Here is a 27,507-nt window from a genome sequence, read left to right on the forward strand (position 1 = left end):
GCCCAGTCAGGCAATTTAGAGCAAGATGCCTGAACTTCAGATGACAGTAGTTCAAAGAGATTAACTAGCTCCTGAACACTTGAGGAGATCCACCCTCCTCTCTGAACTGTAAATATTCCAGACAACATTATTGTGTTATCAGCAATAATAAATGCATCTCAAATGGCTATTTTATCATCATATTGTGTTGCTTGCCTATTTCCAAAAGCAGGTGCAATCTTCCCAATATCAACAAAAAAACATTTTCAACTTTCAGATAAAAATCTATAAAGACAGCAAAACAGGAGGGAAAGCGTGAACACAGACTGCAAATGAACAAAACTGTTCCTGACAAAGCACAGCAGAGGGAAGAGAATTGATTATGCAGTATCAGGATCACAAATCCATATCTGACACCCTTGATATTAAAAAACAATACAGTTCTTCATGCTGTGCCGACTAATTCAAAAGAGTGAAATTCTCCTGTGTTCGCCTACATACCTTCCCACTCCAATGCCTACTTACCTATCCCCCTGTATCCCACAGCCCTGGTGCCTGATTGAGCTCCCAGCAATGTGAGAGACCTCAGTCCCAGTGAGGACTGCTAGACAGCCTTGAAATCTCACTAAAACACCCCACTACCTGCATATCTCAGGGTCACAGCGAAGACTGAACTGCCCAGAAAATACAACTCAGATTCAGTGTGATGCTCCTTTTTTTCCTCCTTCGCTCTCTGCACAGTATTTGCCTAGATTTCGGGGTGCAGGGTGTTAGGAAACTCCTGAGAAAGGGCCAGTGAACATGTGCAGGCCAGTGACTGTGAGCAAGCCCAAGATCTCTGGGCTGCCAGGTAGATGTGTGCACACAACAGCAAAGATGACGCATTCCAGGTGCCTCTGACGCAAGGTGCACACAGAGACCAGCTGCACGAGCACAGCAGCTCCAAAAACACCCCAGGCACATCAGATCATCCTTTTCCATACTGCAGCCGCTGGCAGGTATCCACCAACCTCTTGAGACTTTCAGCTCCCAGCTCCTATTTAACTGTACCACATCCAGTAGGTGCTGTGTCTTCCAAGATCAGCCATGTAGAAATGGCTGACAGAAAGACAGGAGTACTTTCGAAAACATATACATGACTCAACCACCTAAATTTGGTTTCAAACATTATTTAGGAGTCTAAGCATCACTTAAATTCAGAGCCTTGTCTAGGAATAGTGCAATGACTAAATGCCCTCTGAAATAAATCACTGCTACCACCAACCTCCTTCTCTGTGGGACAAACAACTTCTGTAATTAACACTGTCTACCTTCTGTAATACCATGATGGTTTCTATTGCTTGGCACTCCTCGACACACTCCAGGACCTTGCCAGTTCCACTTAAATTTTTAATTTGATTTTAAGCAGAGGCTAATTTTACTATTATTTATCAAACTAATAGTATGTTATCTCAAAGACAATCTCTGCTAGGGTAGCCTCTGTTTATGTGTTAGGATCTCCAAACTCAGGCTATGTGTTGCAGACTAAAATCTCAGAAATTGGGAACATTTTTCTTCACTGATTTTCATTTGCTTTGACATCGAGTAGAGGTCACAATCATTTTTCTAAAATGAAACGATAATGACCTGATCCTGCAATTCTTTGCCACAGATAAAACTTCCCAGTGGGACCAACAGGAACTTTGCTTACAGCCATGCTGTCTAATAAGATCTTAATATATGTTCATTAACATGAAAAACAGCAACCTAACCAAACTGAAAAATACAGTGAAGCATTCTTATGGTCATCCCCCTATTGAGAACTGCTACAAAAATGCTTTATAACTGAATAAAAGCATTAAATTTTAAAACTGGTCTTAAGAAAACATTGAGGTAATGCTTTGACATTCAGGTGGCAGAGGACAGAAAAGTTAAAATTCACTCTCTAGCTCCAGGTCATCAAGGTTGCTTACACAAGGTGCAGGTTCTCCCTAATGTATAGCTACTAAACTCAGTCTAAAAACCAGAGGAGGGAATTCCTGGCCTGCCTGGAGTGCAGCAGACACTCCCCACTCCTCCTCTAAGCAGTGGCATTGATCTCAGCGGGCTGACTATGACAGGAGCCAAACTTTAGCACGAGACTTGCTCTGAGCACCAGGCCTCCAGGTGGCCTTGCAGCACAATCCTGAGACACTCCTAGGCACTCAGGAGGCGTCATGGTGTCACCCCTCTGACACCAGTGCAACAAAACACATCCACGTCCGGCACACAGAGGTGTCATTCCAGCACTGTCACTGCCCTGGCCCTACAAGATGTGAACAGCAGGAGGCTGCAGCAACAGTAGAAAGTTAGTTGGTACTGGGTGATCACAAGGATCATAATTTCCACCATCTCTTTGCTATCAGACAGAATTTTCTCCCACAGGTCTCTGCCCTGCTCCTGCTTCGAAACTGAATACACGCAAATGAGGGCATTGGCAGTGAAGGGACCAGAAAGTGCCCCCTGTATGGCAGGGTAAGTTCAAAGCAATCAATCAATGCAAAAGAGAGACAAAGCGCTGTGAGCATCACTGCACCAGGATGAGCAAGCGTTCAACAGGAAGGCTCTGGGAAGACACATAATAGTTATTTTAGTGGAAGGAACTCCTTCTACAAGAGTTGACAATGGCCACATCATCTATAAATGTATAAATAGAACCCAAAAGTAAAAAGATGAGTCTTGAAATCCTTCTGAAGACAGTCTAGAGGGTAGTATGGACCATGCTTGTCACAATTAAGGTCTCTTCCAACCCAAACCACTTTATGGTTCTATGAGATAAATTTTATGATATTTTATAATAGCTGAGTTTCAGAAGACTAATGGTTTGTCTCCTGTGGATTTGTATTTGGCATAAAGCTGGCAAGGCTATACTGATACCTTATAATTTAGCTTTTTGTGTACAACTTCTTTCATTAATCTAAAGGTAAGGATATTTTCAAAAGGAAGCACTTACAAGAAATAAAATCAAGAGGCAACGTAACACAGTTATGGCTAATACGTAACCTCTACATACCAAGTTCCTATATCATTGCTCATTAAATACAAAACCAAAGGCAACCCCCTAAGTCCCTGTTAATTTCTTATTTAGGCAAAATGCCCCTTAAACCATCAAATAAGCCTTTGGATTTGACCTGGAAATAAGATTAAGTCTTCTGGCACCTCCCTCTCCTTCCCCTCTTCCTCCCACCTCCCAGATAAATGAGACATGGGAGTAAATTTGTGACTAGCCAGGAAAGGCAGCTGATTAGATCTCAGCATGGGGTGAGCCCCACTCAGGCGTGGGTGCTGCACTGGAGCCAGGCAGAGATGGCTCAAGGTGCACTTAGCAGATACAGCACTGCTATCAGCATCATCTCACAGCCCTGCTCCAAAGCTGAGTGAGACAGAAATAAGGCTCAGCTTAATAACATGACTTCACATTCCTCAGTTCCAAAGCACATAAAAGCCTTTTGATTGAACATACAGGGGTTTTCACAACCATGAACTAAAATTGAAATTATAACCTTTTTGCCAAAGAACACAAATGACTGACTTTTTGCAGAGGAGGTATTATACCTACTGCACAGTCCTCCCTCCCCCAGCATAAAAGCATGGCAAAATATTTAATACGAAACAAAGCCTATTTTTCAATTTTCTCCATTGAAATGCTATTGAGACCCTTGCTCATCACTACAAGAATAGTATCCAGAATGCAAGTTAAGATTTACCTGCAAGCCAAAGGCCACAGCAGTGTAATCAGATTCCTTTTGCCTGACAAGTACAGATTTCCAACACAGACCAGGCCTTAAACTGTCAGACTAATGGCACATGCCTGCCTACCTGAAATGAGCACAACCAAGGAGCCCAAGCTGACTTTACACAGATTATGATACAGCAAAGAGGTAGTTTACCTCTGTACTACTGCACCAGCTAGGTTTTTATGAGGGAAACAGCACAATAACTCATGTCTAGACCATGACAGATCCCCACAGTTCGGCTCCATGGAAAAGTTATGGCAGAGAGCTGTAGGTGCTTGTTACTCTGCACTTCACAGTAAACATGCCAAAGCCCAGAATTAGCTGCCTATGGATTAATCCCCTGGGTATGTGTCAAAAGCAGCCTTTCTTTTTGCTCAAGATGGTGCAAAAAAAAAGTTACCATAAAAAAAAAAAAGCTACCAGCTCTCTTAGCAAGTCTTTAATATTTACAAGCTGGCATCTCTACTAATTTGAGCAATACCCACCATTCTAACATGGTAAATGGGTGTTAATTGACATAACAACTCAAGTCTACTAATTCCTTATAGAAATGCTGCAGTGATGAGATCCAGGTCATTTGGTGATCCCAGGGGCTGGTCCAAGCAGAGCACAAGTCTGTGTACAGCTAGGAGCAACCTCCAAACACTCAACTTGCCCTAGGGAACCAGTCCACACTGTTTTTTCTGTATTTTAGTATCCATGATGCTCCTGGAAAAGCAGGGGCATAAATAGCTAACCCATAAAGATGCCTGTAATTAATTGTCCCTTTCCAATACCCCACTGACTGCACTTGACTGGCCAGGCATTTTATTTCCTTGCTCACACCTGACCTAAAGAACATCTGTATAGGACAGACAGATAATGGGTAGCGGAGCTGCAACACGGCTCTGTACACAGACATGCACAGGAGGTGGCAGACACTGCAGAAAGCCTCCAGTGGCCAGCCACAGCCACACTTTAAAAGCCATCCTTATTGATGGTGTGTGGTACTGCAGCCTTCTTTGAGGCCACGGTGGGTTCGCTCTTCTGCTCCCCGTCCATATTCATGTTTGAGATTCCTGAGCCTGGGAAACAGCAAGAGTTGCTCTTTTTTCCCCCAGAACCATAGCCTCTTTTACATTCAAACCCCAAAACCTAGTATTTAGGCTGACATACAGATTAGTAGTGGGCATGCTCCTGCTTAAAAGGCAGTATTATCTGCTCAGATATAGATGAGGGCTTTTTCTTTTCATGAACATTACACAAATCTCACTGTTGTTTTTCTAGGACTTTCAAGCAGGCAGTTCACACAGGAGGTGGCAGGGATCTCTGGAGACTATCGACTTCAACCCCCTGGCTCAAACAGGGCCACCTAGAGCCAACTGCCCAGGACCACATACAGCTAGCTTTTGAATACATTCAAAACATACTAAAAAATACATTTGAGGATATTCAAGCACAACCTCTCTGGTCAGCCTGTGCCCATGCTCAGTCACCCACATAGTAAGAGACTAAGAAGCACAGCTATGGGGTCCAGGCCTGCTTGTGACCACCAATCCTGCTGTTAGTGCACAGGGACCCAGAGCAAACTGCACCTGGAGCTCACTGCAGTGCCTTGGTGACAACCACACGTGCATTTGGCAAAAAGTGTTGTGGCCCTTCAGAAGTCCCTGGGAAGCCTCCGTTGCACATTTAGAGGCTGAGCCTCAAGGATCAGTCTCTTCAACATTTCTAAACGCAGTTGAAGTCTTTAGGTGCTTGTATTCCCTTACAGGTGACTCCCTGTTCTTCCCAGTGACTGAATGGCCCCAAAATGAGGGGGAAGGTTCAGCCACATTCTCCAGACTTATGCTCATGATGTGAAAAGCTCAGTGAAGATACTGAAAATCTTCCCTTTTAGGTTTGGGAGGCTGAGGGAAATCAAGAAGTGGAGTTACTTGGTCACCCACTTGGTGGTCCCCCTGCCTCTTCCATGGACTGCAGCTTAAGGAGACAAAACATGGAGCACCTGACCACACCTGGGGTTGCACCAGGCACTGGTTCCTCTGCTGCAACCTTCAAGGCACTGGTTTCCATCACACTGTCTTGCTGGTTTATAAAGAGTAGTGAAGACCATTTGGGGAGCAGTAGGGGAAGGGGAAAAACATTTCAGCAGTGTGAGGAAAACTTCTTGTCAGTGAAAGACATTTTATGTACTGCCCGTGGCAGCACACAGGGTGTGTTATTTACTGTTCCTGCTTCATAGAAATATTATACTGCTGGTTCAGGTGCCACCATCAGAGTGCAACTTATCACCTAGTGACTCACAGCATCCTACAGATGACAGCAGCAATTCTGACATTTCTTTAGCATTCTGGTGACAGATCTGCAACTGTTACAATTAAAGACTCTAGGATTTGTAGTCAACAGTGCACTTGTGCCTCAAAGCCCACAGTTATTTGCACAGAGAGGCAGGCTAAATGGTACATAAGGAGAGAAGAGGTGTTGTAGTCACATCTCATCTTTAGATCCAGACTTCGTTAAGAAAAACAAGTTTTCTGACAGAAAACCTATTTGAGACAAACAAAAACCACATGATGTGCTGGATTTGGTGCAACAAGTAGGCAGGTAGGGAGCCCTTAGCCACCAGCAAGCCATGCTGAGTGCTAATCCCAGGAACTGGGGCACTCACTGTTCCCATCCTCTGGAAAAGCCAGTTTATTTCTTAACTTACTAAAGGAAAAATAAAAACAAAATTTAATATTTTTTTGGTCTATATGCAGCAAAAAAAAGTTTTTGCCAAAAATGCCACATCACACAGGAGAGAAATTATAAGCCCTCCACAAGTCTGTTCAGAAGGGCCTGTTCCTGGCTCAGCAAGAAAGAAAATATTAAAAAAGTGAATGGAGGCAGAAGCAGCAAATGGTGAAGTGAGGGACTAGGCAGAAAACCGGTAGGGGAGAAGAAGGTTACACTTCAGAAAGCATCTTTACTACTGCAGCAAAAACAAGTGGTTGTTGTCATATTAGAAAAGCCCTCAGCCTAATTAGCACAGATTTCATTCATTTCAGAGTTACCTAGACCAGAGACAGAAGAGTTGCCTGGTCCATGCCTCAGGGACTTCCACTGCCTTCCTCCCCTTGTAACCATTATCTCCTAGTACTTTGTCTAGCTGAGTTTTAAATTATCCACGTGATGGCATCTCCACAACTTCCCATAGAGACTCTGCCATGATGTAATTTATCTTGGAGGCTTTAGCCGTCTTCCTTATATTTAGGATGAAATTAAGAAAATTTATGCTGCTAGTTCTCATTATCATGTCCTTGGAGCACTCTCAACCATTCTCCTCCCTGTCTGAGATTTACATGCTTCAGATACTTGTAAATAGCTCTTCTCCTCCACAGCTTTTCTTTGGCCAAAGCACACAAATTTATTTTAATCTTTATAAATTAGCCCAGGCTGCCCTTTAATCATTTATCTTCATCTCTTCTTGATTCTCCATCTTTGAGGCAGTCAGAAGCAGACGGGTGTCTGGGAGAGCCAAAGTTCAGTGCCTGCTCCCACCAAAAACAACAGCAGATCTGCCCTCGTTGGAGCAGGAAAGACATGCCTGGGCAGTGAACGCTTTCCTCTCAGCTCTGCTGTACAGCAGGTTTTCACAAGATACTGGACTGTTAGGAAGGTTAAATCAAGACCGATGCACAGAGACCCACTGTGTTGTTCACTTTTTAAGACCTCTCCACCTGTTTGCTGTGCACCCCCAGCACGGTGGGGCTGGCACAAGGAGCACAGCGCTGACTGCCATGTGCAGAATGAAAGCAGAGATTTCCAGAGTTTCAACCAGAAAGTCAAGGTCTCCAGCTGAGATGTGGGAAATACACTGTAACACGCCCACTGCTTCTGCAGATCTGAGCACAGCAGGAGGCATGAAAAATGCACTGAGCTATGGGTTATCCTCAAAATACCTCCCACTTCACTTGGGAGGTGCCAAAACCTGTAAATTCACCCAGTTTGAATACAGTTATCAAATAAGATTCCACACAGCACTTTCACCCTTTACTGCCATATATCCCCACGTCTCTCTTATTGACAATTTAGATATCTTAATCCGTTGGTGTTTTTTCAGCTGCTAATTCTGCAACTGCTTTAAAAAAATAAGCCCTCGCATCCACAATGATTAATTCATTCTTCATAAGTCCAGGCTGTTTATTGTTCTTTGTTCATTTCTGCACTAGCTGTTTACAGATTCTCTTTTAATACTAGCTCTGTTATTTGCTAGAGACTCAAGTCATATTTACCATATGGTAATTGCAGAGATGACATGGACAACAAACAGTGGAAGCTGAGCTGCTACAGCAATTACAGTAAGTGGCAGCAGTCTCCAGGCTATCCGCTGCCCCACCTCCATTTCTTCCCTCCCCACCCTCTGATGGCTTTCCCTGTGGGCTGTATAAAGCCATATGCCACTCTGATCTCTACAGCAAAGACAGGCAGAAATTTGTTCTTCACTACAGAATTACCAGACAGGTTGATTCACCTTTTTCCTTTCAGTGTGTTCCAACTGCAGGTCTGCCCTCGCTGGCTGGCTGCCCCGCTCTGTCCTGCCAAGGGCAGGTAATCTGAAATATTGTCTGGAGCTAGACACCCTCAATACCCACATCCTTCTTTCTCACTATTACAGCCTCACTACCTTCCTCCTCTGCCTCCTCCATGGTCTGAATGTGCCTTAGATATTCCCCCAAAGGAGTTGCAAAGGACCACATTTCAAAGGGTGATTAGAAGCTTAACAGAGCAGCTCCTTTTAACCCACTTGGATACCTGGAACCCACTGAAATCACAGATTTTCCACTGGACACCTAGGCATGATTTAGAATTCCTGTAGAAAATCAAACAGATGACTATGAGAGACCAATACAGTTTTCTCCAAAGAAAGACATGAGGTTATTTCTTGATTCCTACCAAGAGCATCATGCAGATTCCATACCCAGGTGTCATAGGGCTAAGCCAGGTAAATACATGACTCGATCCGTTAAGAAGATTCAAAAAAATCAAGATTACCTATATTGCCAGCTTGGAGGCAGTGCATACAACAAAGCACTTTGTTTGTAAAGGATGAGGCTTCTCCCCTGTGCTGTCCAACATGCCTGCAATGATACTCTTCCATTCCCAGCAGTCAGCAAGTCCTAACTTAGATACCAGTGGAGAATATTTGAAAACTGGATGTAGGATATCATATATCAGAAGAACTTTCTAGCAACATATATGGTAATCATACTACTGTTTATCTCCAAAGTGAAGAAATAGCATTCTCCTGGTATTCAGAGCACTTACTTTCACCAGCTTCCTCCCCTTGACCCTCCCCTCTAAAAGCCTGTTTTTACACAAAGTCATCTTAAAAACCAGAACTATCTTTCCAGCCTAGTCAATTTGCATACCATCAGAGGGGGGCTGGCAAGAGAGAAGAGAGACAGAGTACTTAGGACCAGATTTTCTCTGGCATAAATCAGCATAGGTCCAGTGAGCCCAAGTCAGCAGAGCCAGCTTACTCTATGAAAGAGATGCCTTAGGACCTTTGGCAACATTTTATACAACAAAAACCTTCAAAAGGAAAACTTAATCTATTTCTTCCTCACAATCCACATCACACACAGCAGCTGGGGGGCATCTTCCTACTTCCCCTGTACAACTATATTCCTGTCCAATCCTGCCCTGATTCCTCCTTCCTCCCAATACTCCATGCTGGCCCCAAATCTGCCACAACTAGTCCTGCCAACAGGAGCAGTAGCTGAGTCATGGGAGATGACCACCTCAGCCAAATGCACTGAAACCAGACAAGAGAATGAGAATATTCTCCTTCTCCCCACAATCCCAGCCTGCAGCACACAAGGCTTAGAGTCTCTCCCCTCTACCATGTGCCCACTGTCACCTTGGATCAGCATGTGAAGTGCCTCATCCTGGAGGTAAAATGACAGGAGTCACTGGCTTAATGCATGTGCTTGGATAACATACTCATCCCATGCAGCACTCACTGCACAATCTATTTAAGCCACCAGGGCAAAAAGAGAGGACAGCTTCTATCCTGCCACTGAGGGGCACAGCTTCCATTATGGATTCCTAGTAGTCCCATATCTCCATCAGTTTTACTCAGGAGTTTGAGTACCCTTCAGGGACAGCAAAAATTATTTTTTCATCCTTTTCTGCGAAGAGAAAATTCAAAACTGAGATGCATTTAACTTGCTTTCAAGTCCAAATCTCTCCTAAGACCCTGCTACAGCAAGAAAACTGCAGGGTCCCACTCTTGCTGCAAGTTTCAGTGCAGGATTGACTTGTGCAACAGCTGAGGCAGGAATAAACAGCCAGTTTTCACACCCTTACTCAAGACTCACTCCCTACCCCTCCTGCCTCAGCCCAGAAAGCCTCTCGTGCCCAGCCATATTTCTGTGGTGGTGCTCTGAACCCAGCTCATCCTGACATTGCTGATGACAGCAACTCCTGTCATCTGTCACAAGTCACAGGCAAATGCTTTGCCAAAACAGAAGCAACAGTCCTCCAACACCAGCACGTGAGGAACAATGGATAGGAAGAATGTTATCCCAGGCAGAGCCACCATTAGTGTTGCAATCTGGTCAGAGACATGAACAGGTAAAAGAACAAGCACAAAACATCTTTGACGAAACGATGGTCACTTTTCAAGACAAAGCCTTGAAACAAATCCATTTTGCAGTGAGAGTTCAGTGAGCAGACAAATGAATAAAACGGGTTCTCAATGAACTTGAGGCCTGTATCAAAACAAATCTTCACTCCATGGACATAGAAACATTTCTGGATCTTCCCCCTGACCCCTCCTCCCACAGAACCCTTGTGGTCTTTCCCAAACCTGCTTACCAAGACCACCCTTCATCTGGGTTGACTGCACCAAGCCCACCATGCCTAGTAGCTGTTGGCTCCCACACAGATACTTGCAAATTATGACCAGACCACCTCTTCATAGTCTCTTTTCAACAGTAATTAGATGAGGTTTCTGGAATACTGCACAACCCAACATAGTTCCCACATTCCCTCCCTCAGCCTTCACTGGGAAATTAACTTTGGTCTGAGAGATAGAGCTGGTCAACCAAGGCAAAAGAAGCTTGATGCTGGAAGCAAGAAGGCATGGAGTTTTTGAGGGAAGTCAGGAGTTGGGGCAGTTACTGAGAATCATGAAGAAATCTATATATTTAAGAAGGAAAAGCAGAGGCAGGAAAAGGCCACAGCTGGGAGAAGGAAGGGTGTTTGTGACTCACTAGGATGCACAAACAGCAAAGAGATGGATCTAGACAGGCAGCAGGCAAGCCAGCAGATTTTTGGGAGTGACGTAGGTGCACCAAGTGCAGCGGAGCATCTTCTCACCTTCAGTCTCCTGGTGTGATTCCCCAGAGGGAAGGCAGCTCCATCATGCTCTGAAGGTTAAGCTGTGCCTTCTGCCTGGCACAAGAGCACACTGCAGCCAGTGGGTAAAACTGCCTACCTACTTAAAAGCAAACCCCAACACTGCCAGGAGGGACAGGCTTTATTTTTAGCTGGGACACCAGCAGGGTCACTGCTGGTGCTGCATTTCCCCATGGAAGCCAGGGTTTCATGAAGTGTGCTGTGTGCGTAGGGTCACTGCGGGGGAAACATCTGTCAGGTCAGCTTTGGGGAGATGGATTATTTAAGTTAAGAGAAGAGGAAACATTTACTAGAAGAAGTGAACCTGAAACTACTCTGGAAGGTTAAAATGAAAGGAAAAAATGAGGCTTAAAAAGTCAGTATGGGCAACAATTTGTGTGAGGCCATTGTCTAGTCCACCCATCTCCAAAATTCTCATATGGGAGAATATCCAATCATGGCTAACTCCAGCAGCATTCCGCCTGCTTGTCTCCTATGACACCAGCTTTGAAAAGCTCATTCTTGTCTAGGGGCTGCCAGAGCAAAAGCAGCAGCATTAAGCATGATAAGTCATTATCCCTCATCAGAATCCTTCACAAAGGAAAAGTACACAGACACCCACCTTCCCTCACACCTTGAAGACAGCAACACTGAGAGCTCCACCTCACTCTGGTCCCTGGGTCCTCACACGGGGCCCTGTTAGCACTGAGGCCAGCAGCCTCCCCAGGACTCTCTCACTGGCCAAGAGTCCACACTCAGCACCCCCGGTGTGTGCACGGCAGCACCGCACGCTGAGCCCGCTGCGGTCCCGTGAGGACAAAGAGTCACGTCCTCCCTTGCTAGTGGGTTTCGTGGGTGCAAACCTAATAAAACAGTTGGCACTGCTCCCACTTGCACTGCCAGGGAATGCAGTCTGGAGGCTTCAACATGGAGAGATGGCTGTTGATGAAGTGCTGAGTGCTAGTGTGAAGCTTCAAGGGACTCGAAAGAATCGAGAGCAGAGGGGAAGTTCCCATTTTATTCTCTTCTTGAAAAACCTGAGTCCATTTGGCATGTTGCATCTGAGAAATAGCTTGGCCTAGACTCTGATTTTTTTTTAAATCAGGATTAACCCCTGTGCATGTTCTTGGGATGATTTTATGTTAAAAATTATTTTGGTTTTTTTTTCTGCTTTTTGTGCCTCTTAATAGCTTTAAAAGGACTTCGCAGACCCCTTCACTCTTAGATTCTTTGCAACTAATTTGCATTCAGTACTGTTTCATCAAGCACAGACTTCAAGGCTGAACCAACTCCAAGCCTTAACTGCTGCAGGCAATTCAGGCAGAAGCTTCACAGGTGGAAGCAGGGATTCTTAAGCCAACCTGAACATGTTCCACCTCTGGTCATTTGTTACCACTCTGCTCTAGCTCTCCCCTTTATATTGCCATAACTATTTGCAAGGCTAGGGCGTGAATAAGGACCAGGAATCTGTCTGGCAGAAAAGCAAGCAGAACCCACCACCTGGGCACACGTGCCACTGTGCCAGCATCCTGCAGGGGTGGGACAGGAGAAGAAACAAGCAGCCAGGGTGGGAAAGCTGTAGAAAACAAGGCCCAGATGAGAAGCATGGCAAGTGCATCAGCTGTATGGGCAGAGGCAGGTTTGCCTCTTGCAGCAGTGAATCCTGTAACACCTCCCAGACCACTGAACAGCCTTGTCCTGGAATGCAAGGGCAGAGACATATCTCTGTCTCCATTTTTCTCAACAAACACGTGTGTTCAAGTCACTGCCTAATCCCAACCAAAACCAGAGAAGAGGATAAAGGTGCTTATTTAGGTGAACTTGAAGCTCAACATCAAGATATTGCTCCCCAACAATGAAGGCCTCCCTCAGTTGGTATACTAAGACATCCACAAGTTAATCATCCAAGATAAATTTTCCTGACAGTAAGCAGTATGGAGAGCAAAAGGACAGGATCTTCAGACCTGAAGCAGTATTCCAAGTACCCTCACCTGTGCAGGGCAGAGGCAGTGCTGCCTTCGCTAATTTGTGTGCGGGGAGCTGTGGCTCTGGGGCAGTGGTGGATTTCACAGCCTGCCTGGACTCTGACAGACTCTCTCCTAGCACTACTCACATCGAGGTGAGCTAGGACACACCCAGAGTGAGGTGCAGACATGCTCTAACCCTCCCTGCTTCTGCCCCTACTCTGGGGATGAAAACCAGCTTTCACCAGCATGCAGCATATGAATGCACTGGCAGGGCACCTTTTGTTGTCAGCACTGTAGTCCCACCTTCACTCCTGGACATGTCACCTTCAACACAACCTCAGCAGTCAGATCTAAGTGCCCTCTCACAGGTACATCCCTGCATCACTACACTTCTTTTGATTAAAACTCTATTCTGCAATGCTGCTGTTTGCTTTGAGACAGCATCCAAGTACCAGCCTAGGAGAGGGGAGATGAAAGCAATGGCAATGCAGTCTCATCTGTCTGTAGTTCCTAAAATTCTTTGGCACCTCGCTAGTTGCAAAACATGCCCAGCAGCACAGGATATTTAGTGTTTCTGATTGCTCTTGACCTGGCTGTCTCTGCTGCTGTCCTGAGTTAGGAGGCTTAGGTAAAAAGACAGCGGAGTACAGGAAGGCAGCAACCAGAGCAAGCTCAGTTTTGTAGCCTTGAAATAATCTGCTAGTGAATAGAAACAGAAGCTTCTCCCTAAATCTGAGTGCTCTGGAAGAGCTCCCTGTTTTATTATGATGGAAAATCCTCATTGGAGTGTTTCATTAGAAAACAAGCTGTCATAAAAGAAATGTTAAGAGCCCTAAGCTCCCTTCTCTCCCATGATGTCAACTGTCAGAGACATCAATGACAGCTCGGCTGTGTGATCAAAGGCTCCAGCAAGCAGATTTAAAGGCAGAATTACCAGAAAATTGAGAGTTGAAGGAGCATGGGGGCATGATAATCACCTATTTATAAATGTGTCTTATGGGGCAAGCTAATTACTTTATGATGCTGTACTGCAGGAACAATGGCACCTGGGTTTCACTGTGACACTACCAAGATGCGGTGGTGGTGCTACCTTCAGAATGGCATGACACATCCCTGCAAACCCCTGTGACAGAAGGGTCTCGTGGGGAGGTTGGGAGGCCATCATGGTGAACTTCATGCACTCACATCCATGATGGCCCTCAACCACAGCTTGTAGCTTAAAGTATTAAGGCAGAGGAGAGGCAGAGAAGGCAGCTACACTCTATACTGTGTTAGTCCTCAAGCAGCCCAGAAGCCCATTGAAGCTGCAGGAGACTTGAGGTGGTTCCTGGATCTCATCCTGCCAGCAAGCAGGGACATGACCAGGAGCCTCCTCTTCAGCCCCAAACCCCACATCACTGAAATCAGCAGATTCAGGACCACAAGCTCAGCAATAAAGGTGTTTTAAAGGTTCCCGAGAACAGCTTATCGTCTCATGTATTTCTCAATGCATGAAACTCTTCAGGACAAAGACTGTAATTTACTAAACATCTGTATGGCACTTGGAAACATGGGTCCCCAACCAGGCTAATGCCTTTAGGAGTTACCATTATCTAAACAGTAAATCAACAATAGCATTAATCTATGCCACAATACCTCAACACAGTGGGTGATGGTAGATGGAGCATCGCAACTATCAATTTCCTGGCTTCAGAGACTTTTTTCCCTATTAAGAAGATGTTTTTGTCATTGTAATTTAATTTCCTTCACTTTTTTTTTTTTAAATACAGAATTAGAAATTACTGCCTGGTTTATAAAAAAAAAATTGGCCAGCAATCAAAGCTATCTTTTTAACTGTGAAGCACATGAAAGGCATCTGAAACATGACAGCAACAAAGAACAAGGAACTATTTGTCAACGCCACTTGGCCATTGGGGAAGCTTAGGGGAGGAGACTGATGCTGTTTGTTTAAAACAAGCAAACAAAACCCTGACAGACAGACCATTTATCTGTATAGTGCTTCACTTGAAAATATTGGCGAAGGGAATACATCTTCACTTGGTTTCTAATAAAAATGCTGACACACGCTGTTGTGGCCTTGCCCTGCCTTGGGGACACAGGAAGCCTCCCACAGGAAAGACCCTTTAAAAATAAGGGATCTGCCACAACACAGCAGCAGGTCAGCCTAAGCCCTTAGCAATCTCTCTACCGGTCCAACCTGCAACATCATAGCATCTGCCAAACTTGGACCAGCCTCTTCTGACTTCAAACCCACCAGTTTCAGAGGAAAGCAGAGGAAGCAGGAAGGGTGGATTCATCCGTGGGTACCTCTTTCCTTCCTCCATGCCAGCCCAGCTGAAGAGAAGTGCCTTCAGCATCCTAGGATTGCCATGAAGAACAATTGCCCATGACTCCCAACAACACAGCGTGCTCCAGTCTGACTGGATCAGACAGGGCAGCCCCTGCTCTACACTGGCCCAGCAAGAACCTGTGGAGCACAGAACGATGCACGGTCCAGGCTGTGCTTGGTACTGCTCCACATGTGATCTCCTGTTCTGGATGCTGAAGACTGCTTCCCACACTGCCCAGGGCAACAGAAAGGACTATTCCCACCTGATGATGGCATCTGCCATCCCAGGTGCCACACTGTCAGGTGGCAGCTTTGCAAGGAGCAGGATCTCTGCAAAAACAAGTGCAGCGCAGAGCCGTGTTAGGATGGCTACATATCTGCCTTCCCTCTCACACCTTGTCACCCACTAGTTATTGCAACCAAATCCCCACCCAGGAACAAAAGTACCATTAATTATACAAATAAAATCCAGGACCTGAGATGTGCCTAGCAGCACACTGGAGGCATGCAAAAAACATAGCGAGGTTACTTGCATTTCCTCTGCTCTCACTTTAGGACGTCAGCAGTGGGATTACTACAGTCTGTCCTACCTTGGGCATTTGAGCAATGCTTAAACTACCTCCTTATTAGAGCAGGACTAATATTTGGCTTTAAGGAAAAGAAACCAGACTGCTGTACTGCACCTTTTGTGTAAGGCTCTCTACAACCAACAGTCATCTCCTTCCCCACACTGGCTGATACTACATCCTTCTATTTACAACGCAGGGTAGCCAATTCGCCTCATGTTGCACACTCATGGCAGAACTGAGGGCTCCTGGGCTGCTCCCACTCCTCCCCAGCCAGCCCTCGGCAGCAGCTGGACATGCTCTTTTCCAACATCACTACTTCTATTCAGGAAGCAAGTCTCGTTCCAGTTGAACACAGAAGCACAAACATGAGCACCAAATGTGACTTTCTCAGCTAAACCATGATCAGGGTAAACAAAAGCTTCCAACAGCAGTGGATGGAGCAGGATTAGGGACTCCCTAGAAATGCTGGTGCTGCAGGGGTGCGATGCCTCTCCCTGCTGCACCGAACCCACAGAGCACCTTCAAGGCCTCTGTGTCCCCTAAAGCCAGCTCTGCTGTCCTGGGCCTCCCACCAGTCTCCTAGGGGCCATGAGATGTGTGCTCCAAAATGGAAAGGTGCTACTGACTGTTACCTAAGTCTTCCAACCCTCTCATCTCCATAACCAAAAAATAATAATAATAAAAAAAAAAACAGCTCCAAAAAAATCACTCTTTTGCTTTAAAAAAAGATGTGTGAAGTTAAAGGAACATACATATAAGCATGAAGAGGGGGGAGAGATGTGTGTAGGGCACCTCTTCTCACTCTGACTGTCCCTCCAGCATGTCCCCCTAAATCTGAACTATATTTTTAGGGTAAAATCCCCAGAACAAGCCAAGGAACAGCACCAAAAAGTCAGGAACCCAACCATTAAACTACAGCCCCATTGGAGGGGGCAGAGGGGGAAATGACTATGCTTGTGAATGGCCACTCTTTAGAATAATAGTTAAGGAAACCCCAAAACCAACTGCAATGGTTTCATCTCTCACCCAGGATGATCAATACTTAGACACAGGTGAAAAAACATAAAGCTCTGAAGCAAGGCTGGGAGACAGGTAGAGTGTAAAACCAGCCCACATTTAGGTCAGCTCTCATGCGTGTGCATGTGTGTGTGCAGAGTTCCTGTCCCCCTGCCATGGGGGCTGCGGGCCTGCCGGCGGCCCGTGCCCTATTTAGGGCAGCGCCTGGCGCAGCAGCTATATTTGACACCCGGGGTAAACAAGCCGGCCCCGGCGGACGGAGAGCGACAGCTGCCCAGGACGGCGGCCCCGGCGCCCCCGCCCCACGGCCGGGGATGGCCCGGCCCGGCCTCTCCCGGCGGAAGAAAAAAATAAATTAAAAATAAAAAGGAAATTTAAAAGGGGGGAGTGGTGGGGGGGAATTATAAAAAAGGAAATTTATAGCACTGCATGAGAGCCGCTTCCCCCGCCTGGCAGCCCCGGGCAGAACCACCCCCCCGGGCTCCCCGGCATCCCTGCGGGCCGCGCCGCGCCGCCGAATCGGGGCACCCCCGCCCGGCGGCGGGAGGGATCCCGGGGCGGCCGCGCGCGGTGCCGCGGGACCGGGCAGCTCCTGCCGCGCACGCCCGCTCCGCCAGGCCCCGGCCCCGCAGCGCTCGGCCCGGCCCGGCGCCCCCTCCCCGGCGCGCATCCACCCCGCAGCGCCCGCTCCGCGCCGAAGGCAAAGCCCTCCCTCCCTCCGCAGCGCACACACACATACACGCACACACACACACACAAACGGGCACGGAGCCGCCACGGCGCCGGGAAGATAGCGGGAATGAAGCGAGCTCCCAGCGCCTGGGCAACGCTAATTCCCCCCGCTATCCCGGGAGATGAGCCTGCAAAGAGCTCTCGTCCCCCCACCCCTCAACACCCCCCGCTCACGGCCATTCGCGTGCAAGGCATGGAGCCCCGACCGACAGCAGGACACCTGCCCGCCAGCCTCGCGTCTCCCGCGGAGCGGGGGTGGCACCCCCTTACTTACCCTTTCTGGCGGCTTTCCTGACTTTTTTCTGGAGGGTCGGGCTGGGGGATGGGGAGGGGGGGCTCCACTGACTCCCCAACACAAATCCTTCCGGTTCCTAAAGGGAGCTCATCGCATCTCCCGGTGATTCACCGACGGTGTGTGCGGGTACGGGGGGGTTCGCCTTTGCATGTCAGTCCAAGTTGCCTCGCTCGCTACAAAACCTGTGCTCCCTTTTGCAGCTGTCAGGGAGAGCGGGGAGGTGCATCTGGAAAAGGGGGTGGGGGTGGAGGTAAAATGTTGATAAATCCACCAGCCTTGATCTTCAGCTCCGTGCGGTGGAGTTTGGGGAGGGAAGGGAGATTTGGCGAAGAGGGAGGAGGGCGAGGAGGACGGAGATGAATGGGAGGGGGAAAGAGAAAATGGATTGTACCCCAGATTGCCACTGAATCTGCTGGGTTTTCCCCGCTCCCGCGCTCACACCATCGGGGCTTGGTGCAGGTTTCCCAGCATTACGGTGCACGGCAAAGCGCTGAGCCTGATTTCTGGGAGCCAGCGAGGTTTGCACAACTGCAGCAAGAAGCCAAATCAAAAAGCCAATCTGCGAGCCTCCAAACTCCACGTCACCTATCAGCTGGGAGCGAGCGCTGCAACAGAATTACAAGCCATGCATATTTATTCCTCTGAATCCGGGGGGGGATTTTCGGATCGTTTAAAGCAAGGCACGGTGAAACCAAGGCAAACCCTTTCCAAAATAAATAAAGGCAGAGCACGTCTTGCATGTAACACGCGCACACACACCTCTACGAGGTCTTCATCGGTATATATAGATAGAGATATACACTCACTGAGCGGGGATCACTCCTGTACCATCCAAGTATATTGACTTGACTTCGTGTATTTCAAGCAAGGTGGGGGAAGAACATGGTAGTTGAGCCTCAGAGAAGAAGATATTGATTGCATATCTGAAATTTAAAGCATCTGCCAAACACTTCTGAGAGATTAAATATAGGCAATATAATTACACAGCCAGATTAGTCCTGGTATCCATTTGAAGCTGCATGCTTTAGTTTGTGCTTGCAGAAACCACCCAGTTATTTTTTAACCAAAGTAAAATAACAAGTTGTGAGACAGCAAATAATTTTAAGGTAAAAAAATACACATTACCTCCAAAGTTGCTATTTGACTTTGGCAGAAGACTGCTGGGGGCTGGTTTCCAGGACCATGGAGCAAAGCGGCACAGTTATGCCTCACACAAGACAGATCACAATATTTATACACGTTTGTCTCCCCTTAGGATCCCTCTGTTTTTGCCCCAGCAGCTATGGGCAGACGCGTTTCCAGGAGATTTACCTACTGGCATGGCTTCTCACTTCTTTAAAGACCAGGTATTACAAGGCAACAATCCCTAACACCAGGCTATCCTGCCAAAGAATGCTTCTCTGGAGGATGAAACAGACCATTCTTTCTGGCAGGAACAGCCAGGAAATGCTTCTCTCTGGCAGGATAGCCAGTGACTCCCCATACCCCCTGAGGTGATGAAGGCCCTGAAGCTTTCTGGTGAGACCTGAGCACATGTGCAAGTGCAAACCATCCCTCTCAAAAGCAGCTGAATAAACTGCCATGAGAAACCTGAGCCCAAGTCCTATGCTGGGCAAGAACTTTTACCTCAGCCAGGCACAGGCAGCGGACGTACAAAGACGGAAGAGGAAAGGGCAGAACAGTTACCGAGAGGGTGACCTGTCTGAGAGTTGCACAGGCTTCATGCTGCCAAAAGTGGACAAGAAAAGCTGCAAATGGGCTGTGGTCCCCTGCAAGACAGCACACACCACTAAGGCCCTGGAAGTCAGCTGATACATTCCAGTTAATGCTCCATAGTAGTTATGGCTCCATAATAAGAACAGCCCCTGGCCCCACACCTCAGCACAGAAGAGATCCAGAGACCTGGAAGAGCAATTATCCATTCTGGTCTGGCTACTCACTGTTGTTGTTTAGAACAGGGCATGGAAGTCCAGGACAAACACACAGCAGGAAGAGGCACACGGGGACAGATTTGCTGCAAGTAAATACAAGACAGTGGTACAAAAGATGGTGGCAAAACCCCTTATGGGTCCCGGACTCGGCCTTTTATCTCCCCAAATACCACCTGCTATTCCTGGTGTCCTCAAATAACCCAGCAAGGCAGCTTAGCAGGTAGGAACATGGTAAGGGATGCACATGGGCCAGAGACATGATAAGATCCAACATTTACAGAAGTGTCTGACCTCAGGGTGCTGGCCAGCTCTGCACAGGGCTGCAACCCTGAATGATGCTCCTGTGTGATGTTAGGGAGGGGAAGGGCTTCCCAGTGCCTGGGGGAACACAGGCATATGTGCATGTGTGGCCCGTGGCATTTAAGTGCCCAGCAGTCTCACCCGAGCTGCAGAAGAACCCTTACTGACATCAACACATAAAATCAACAGCACAGCATCAGTGGCTGAAACCTAAGACTGTGTGGATGCAGGGACTCTGGAACTGGCCAGTGTCACCTGATCTCCAGGTGGCCACCTCCAAGCGTCACACCCCTACCAGGGAGGACAGCCCCAAGGGTGGCAGCTCTCCAGTCACCTCCAACACCAAGCAAAGGAAACTGCCCCAGCTGGCACAGGGAAACTCTCCCAACCCATCTCATGCTCACCAACCCATGCCCAGCTCATCATCAGGCAGTTCCAAACAACTGCTCGTGTTTAAGGCTCAGCAAGAGTGGGTCTAGAGCTGAGGAACTGCAGTACAAAATGCTCATCAGCAGGAGCAATACAAAAATTTACAGTTGACAATAACTTAAGATAGAGCTCTTTATGGTACACAGCTGTTTCATTTCACGTCATCCCAGTACATAAAATCATGCCTAATACATTTAAGAAATGCTCCCAGGCACTTCCCTCTTTCCTTCCCTTCCATATGGACCTAATCTTACGTTGCTCAGCTCAAGAAAAAAATTTTCATCACAAGAGGGAGTATATGAAATTTTTTATCTCCTTAGTCTTAAAGGTGTGCTTGCAAAGTACTAACCTAAGACAAAAGCAACCAAAGTGTTTATATAAAAATACTGTTTAAAAATTTTTAAAAACACCAAAACGCCACAAAAAAACCAACCACCTCTTGTTTATATTAGCTCTAACAATTAAAATACAGGATGATCAAATTCCTGGGCTGTTTAGCGCAATCTCACTAAACAAGCACGGATATTAGTTTTTAATGACTACCAAGATCACTTGATGTTTCAAGTGTTACCTAAGGACCAGAGCTAATAGTTTTGAACTGACAGAGGGCTGATTTAGATTAGATAATAAGAAAGAAATGTTTTCTTTCAAAGAGGGCAGTGAAATACTGGCCTAGGTTGCCCAGAGAGATGGTAGGCATGCCATCCCTGAAAACATTAAAGGTCAGGTGGGGTGGAGCTCTGAGCAACATGATCTAATTGAAGATGTCCTTGCTCATTGCAGAGGGCTGGAACTGGGTGACCTTTAAAAGATGCCTTCCAATTTAAACTATTGTATTATTCTAACCCAAAACCACTGGAATTCTACCAAACAGTGGAATATTAAAAGAACACAGAATGAGTACGGTTAGAATGGACCATTCTAACCAGAGGTCATCTGGTCCAACCTCCCCGCTCACACAGGTCCCTTAGAGCACTTTACACAGGATTGAGTATCAACAGCTTTTGGATATCTCCATAAACTCTCTGGGCAACTGTTCCAGTGATCAGTCACCCACACAGTAAAGAAGTTCTTCATAAAAGAGAGGGGAGTTATCCCATGAACAATCAGGACCTTAAATACTTCTCTCAAACCTGTCTCCAAGTTTTTGAGATTTGAAGCAGAAGAAGAAATGGAGGCTTGGCTCTTCCTTTCCTTTTCCTCCTGAAACTGGAGAAGACTTTTTTAACACAACCCATAGTTTCAACATCCCATGACTTCAGCCTTCTGCTGGCAACCATGCTGATAATAAACATGCTGACAGCAGAATGTACTCGACAGCAGTGCTGTTGTTAAAGACAATGTGCATAACAGGCATTGACTTGCTCTGCCAGGCCAACAGCATCTATTGACATAAAAACCTGCCAGTGTCCTACAAGTTCCAGAGGAAACTCTGTGAGTGTGTTAGCTGAGTCTGAAAGGACCTGTTCTTTCCCCTTCATTCACCAGCTATACACTTCACACATACAGATAAGAATTTCACAGTTACCATCCAAAATTTCAGATGGATAGGGCCATATTATTGTTTTATTATGGCAGACATGACAAGCTGTAGGTTTGGCTTTTCCTTGAAAAATTTCTAGCTGAGCAAGGCTTTAGGAAGTGCTCCTACTATTGCTGTCCTGAAATCTTTTGGCCCTTGGCCTAATGATCCAAGAATTTGATTTAGACTAGATATAAGAAAGAAACAAACACCATATCAGCCCTTTTTTCTTGAATACAAGCAGACTAACTGCTGCAGACTTCAATTTTGTACGAAAGGGCTTGGCACAGCCCCCTTCTCTCATTCAAGATCTGATCTTGGTGAACCTGTGTTGTTTGGGCTATTTTTCCATAGCTTTGCTTTTCCTCCCTCACCAGCTTTCATCAGGTGCCTGCTCACATTTGTGTCAGAAGGGATGAGATAATGTGACATTTTATTAATATGATGCATTTGCAGAGCCTTGAAATGAAGTTTTAAATCTGAGAAAAAATTACTTTCTGGGCAAAAGAGGAAAGGAGCCACAATGTAGAAGCCAGCTTCAAGCCTATCCATGATTACAGAGCAAATGAACCCAGTTCAAATGTAAAGTTCTTTATTTTTTAGTCCTATGAAAGTCTGTTTTGCAAATATGGTTAGAGCCCTGAAAGCCAAGCTGAGCTTTACACACACAACAGTGTGCAAATTCTTATGAAACAAGTCATGAGACACCTGGGACAGTCCATGCACTCTTCATGGCATTTCTCCATAACCAGGGGACAATTCCTCCACAGGTCCTAGCAGACAGAGGGCTGCCACAGATGGGTAAAGATTCTTTGTGTATCCTTTGTACAATGCTCAGAAAGGAGAAAATTATGGGTTTAAATTTTCTGACCCACAGATGTGTCTGTGCCAGCTGCAGGTTGCAATAAGATCCTCTAGTCTCATTGTAGAGCTTCCTAAGAGGTTAAGCCTGGGGTCAAAGGCCACCTTCCTCAGGTCTGGCTTACAATGAAGGGCAATTCTTTGTGTAGTCATCTTCACAAATGATTGCAGGGTAATGTAGAGACAGCCCACACGCAGGTGACTGATACCACAAACATGTCCTGGCCTGAGCTTGCCAAAGGTTTTCTGTGCAAGAGAACACAGACCTAAAGAAATTTTAGACAGCATTCAAACACCATACAGAAACCCTCAAAAAGTAAAAAAACCTAACTGAGGACAGCAACTAGCCACTGGAAGTTCAGGCAAGTCAAACCCTGGAAAACTTCTGATGAGAAGTGACATCTTCCAAAGACTCTACCTGACAATAGAAAATGAGGGTACATCTGACAAGCAGACTTTGATAATGGTGGAATCTAGGACTTACCTTGTGTTAATTAACACATGTTAATTCCAAAGTTTTCCATTTTAGCACTGGCTTCAAAAACTATGTTGATCCATGGTCCATGGATGGACCACTGCAGGTTGCAGAGAAGTGGACACCTGTAGTGGAGCATATCCTCTGTTCAGGACAAACACCCTGAGGCTTGGCCTGGCAAGGCAGTGTGTCCTGGGGCAGGAAACAAGACTCATTCAAAGGGGATTTTTTTGTGCATTTTAACTGCCAACCATGGGAGGTGGTCAGGGGAACCTTGTCAGGTTGAGGAACTCTGAGATTTCACATATTTTTGGTGTCTTAGAGCAATGGCTTAATAGCAACTCTATTACAAATTAGGTTGTATGTTTTTGAGGGCTTTTTTCCAGGAAGGACCAATGGGACTCTGGGGTTACAGCATCAGGCTACGTGCCACGACAAGGGGCACATTCAAAAAGGCCATTTCAACTGCAGTGACTACTAATGAGCAACCAGCACCAACACTGCAGGAGATACATCCCTTTTCTCAGCTGCAGAACAAGAACACGAGGCTCAGATTACAGCAGTGGATTGGATCCGCTCCTACCCCACTGTTGTGGTGTGTTGTAATGCCCTGTTTTAGACTTCCAGGTCACCTCCCAGGTGTGGCAATACCTCTCTTACCCTTCCCCCCTCGCCCCCCTGCTGAGTTGTCAATCAGTTTTAACATTCCAGCAAAGGCGTTGTGTGGTTCGTCACTTTCAAAGGATGCCCCTCAGGCCTGGGGGTCATTGGCCTGTCTATGTGTCCCTCGTCCCCAAGACCCTCCCCCTCCCACCTGGTTGGTGGCTCACCTGTCCCTTCCCCTCCCCCTGTCCCTGAGCTTAAAAGCTGAATCAAGCCATGTGCTCAGCATTCTGTTGGAGCTGTTACCAAGATTCAGACCTCTGTGACCATGGAATAAAGCTCTGGATATTAACCCTCCGGCAGAATCCGTCTCCTTTCTCTTCACCATCGCCTGAAGCCTTCCCTCCTGAGGTAAACGGAGTTCCTAACAAGCCTGAACTTGTTTAGTGCCCAGCTGCAACCTCCAGCAAGCTAAAGGTGTCTCTGGGGTGATAAACTACAGCTGCCGCCTCTGGCCCAGCAGCAAGGGTCAGACTGGCCCAGGCACTATCTAACTGGTAATATTGGGATTCATATTCCAATACCCCACTCTCACTGAGGACCAAGGAACCTGGCCTCGGAGGAAGAGGTTTGGTATGACAGAAGACACCAACAAACAGTAAGATGGCAAGAGGCCTGTAGGCGCTTCAGCACATTCTGATGGATTCTCACACGTGTCTTACAAAGCGTAGAAGAAGATTTAGCTCACAAAGATGTCAATTCATTTAACAGCTTCCCAAAATAATTTTGAATTCAAAAAAATCAATGGGAAAAGTTCATATTTCATTGATTTTGAAACCCAACAAAGACAAAAATCAATTGCACTACCACCACTCTGGTTTCCCTGTTAAACACTGGCACCAAGGTGTTTTTTCTGCTTCCTGCACCACATGCTGGCTAATAGCACGAAAAGAAAAAATAAAATCCATGTTTCTTAAACTAAGCTAGTGCTTCATGGAGAGGATGATTCTAGAGCAGTAGCTGGTGCTTCAGCCATGCACTGCACACAGGCTGGTTTTCTTACACCTCTTTCAAACCCTTCCTTCTGCATCCTCTGCCTTCACATTCTGGGTAAATTACTCCCTGGCCAGCATGTTTGCTAACATGTTAAAACTGTGCCACAATGAAATACATTTGGGGTTATGTTGTATGTGGATAGCACATGAGTAGCAGGAGCATGTAATCCCTGTATTGGCTTTCAGTTCATAAGGGTGTTCCACAGCAATTCAGACTCTCCTACAGCTGTCCTGTAGCTGCCCACCTTCACATGCAGGGGTGTTGTGGGTGCTCAGCTCGTGGGCAGCAAGTGCTGGTGTGGCTGAGGGTGCCCCTCTTTTAACCTCACAAACAGCTTCTGACAGGCTGGCAAACAAGGCTTCACGCTATCATTTGACTCCACTTTTGAGAATGTAACATGCCAAAGCTGAAGGCCCCCAACTTCAGCAGATGTTATCAGATAGCACAGCTACAGACCTTGATAGCACTGTCCAGTGGGGATAACAATTGAATGAAATTTTACAATTCCCCTAAAGTCAGTGTAATAATTTTCTTAGGAAAATAGGTAAGACCTACTAAAAAAAAAAAAAAAAAAGTCTCCTATGGAATGGTGTATCTTCCTTTACAAATCTGGGACAAAGTGAAGAATGCCAGATTGTCTTTTCCCCTGAGCAGTTAGAAGAAAGCCGTGCTTCCCTCCAGGAGAATCTGATCCAGGTTTATAAAAAATCAGGGGGTGAAGGGGGGCTGTATGTGAAAAAGAACTATAAAGTAAATTAAGATCAGCTGTTAATGAAAGTTTGGAGTTTAATTAAAGGAGTAAGCCGCTTGTGCACGGAGAGATCCATCCATCTCTAGGATACATGTGGCTTCTGTCCAGATCTGGCAGGATCCAGGAGACACATATGAGATGAGTGCTTCTGGTGTGAAGTCTGACCCCAGACTGCTCTGACGATGGTAAGACAGAGACAGTTTCCCTGGGAAGAAGACTGTCATCATGACACCACACAAGGCCTGATACCTCCCTCAGCACTGAAGACTTGACTTTAAATATCTAGTTGTGTTGCAAATCATCCTTCTGATGACTTGCAAAAACCCATCCTTCATGTTTTGGGATTAAGTGGATGATAAAATGTTGGCTTTCCCTTTAAATATTAATTTATTCAGGTTCTCCTGAAAGTTAAATTTACAAGATTATTTTCTCTTGTTTTAAAAAAGTGCACAGCCAGAAAAGTACTTTGACACATGCACTGTTTCTGTCCCAGAATGGGTTAGATTGGAAGGGACCACACTGGGTCATCTGGTCTGACCTCCCTGCTCAAGCAGGGTCATTCTAGAGCACCTATATATCTATACATGCTTATATCCTGCTGAACACACTCCACATGCCCTAGACATGCCATCACAATCTGAAGCAGTCCCACAGGATTGCTCCAACAACAGGATCCCACCCTCAGAGCAGTCAAAAGAATTCAGATAGAAGTTAATTTGTGGAGAACAACACACTTGTGTGCAAAAAATAGGGTGGTCTTTCATATCCTGGGGTTTCTTCTACACACAATGTGTATTTTGTCCTGTACTTTGTAAAGAGTCCTGCATTCAGCCTCTGCCCTCTCCTCTGCCCCATTCTGTGCAGTCTCCCACCTACACGTACTTCTTGCCCTTGCTCCTCTCATCACACACCCTCTTTATGTTGTTCCTGTGGGGACATGGGTTTAGCTGTTGCTCTTCTCAACACTTCACATAAACTCCAAATTTGAATTAACTCTCCCTGATAACCGATTTGTATCCCAGAACGTGCAGAACAAGTTTTGCTCTGGAGATAACAGGGAGAATAATTTGGAATGGCTGAAGCACTTCAGCCTGGAGAGTCTTGGGCTGCCTACCTTGGCTCTCTCCAGGCAGAGGGAAGCTATGGCCATTTTGCACAGGCTCTGGTCTGTGTGGTTTCTGACATTCATTTTTGCACTGCTGACCACCTTGCAGCTACAGAGCAGTAGCTTCCAGAAATCCTAGTCACACAAGTTGCTCACAGCATTGTTTACCAAATACATCAACCTCACCCCAAAGGCCAGGAGCAGAAACAATGCAGAAAAACCCACCTCACCTCCACATGCCACTAAGAGATTTGTCAGGGCTCACCACTGTACCAGCCACCTGAGCCACACACAACAGGAGTGACCCAGCATCACTCAGCAAAGCTGACAGCAGATAAGACCCAGCTGGCAGCACTGACTGTCTTACAGCAGAGCCCTAACATTCCATGTACTTCCCACAGACTGGGAATTCCAAGCCTCTCCTTCCACCTGCCTAATTGCTCACAAGTGGGAAATTAGGATTTTG

The 27,507-nt window shown here is 46.4% G+C and overlaps 1 protein-coding gene across 7 annotated transcripts in view; it reads right to left on the bottom strand.

The window, feature by feature from the left end:
* SLC8A3 (solute carrier family 8 member A3) overlaps positions 1-18,613 on the bottom strand; it is a 113,171-nt gene extending 94,558 nt beyond the window's left edge. For 4 of the 7 annotated variants that reach the window (XM_064713702.1, XM_064713701.1, XM_064713700.1 and 1 more), the window contains exon 1: positions 17,988-18,613. The gene's annotated coding sequence lies outside the window, so the exon portion shown is untranslated. Of the gene's footprint in view, positions 1-11,081; positions 11,104-17,887; positions 17,908-17,987 lie in introns of those variants that run through there. The other 3 variants (XM_064713696.1, XM_064713698.1, XM_064713697.1) reach the window with 3 other exon arrangements.
* Between the last annotated feature and the right edge of the window lie 8,894 nt (positions 18,614-27,507).

This window comes from Zonotrichia leucophrys, chromosome 5 (assembly GCF_028769735.1).
Source record: "Zonotrichia leucophrys gambelii isolate GWCS_2022_RI chromosome 5, RI_Zleu_2.0, whole genome shotgun sequence".
Taxonomy (NCBI): Eukaryota; Metazoa; Chordata; class Aves; order Passeriformes; family Passerellidae; genus Zonotrichia; species Zonotrichia leucophrys.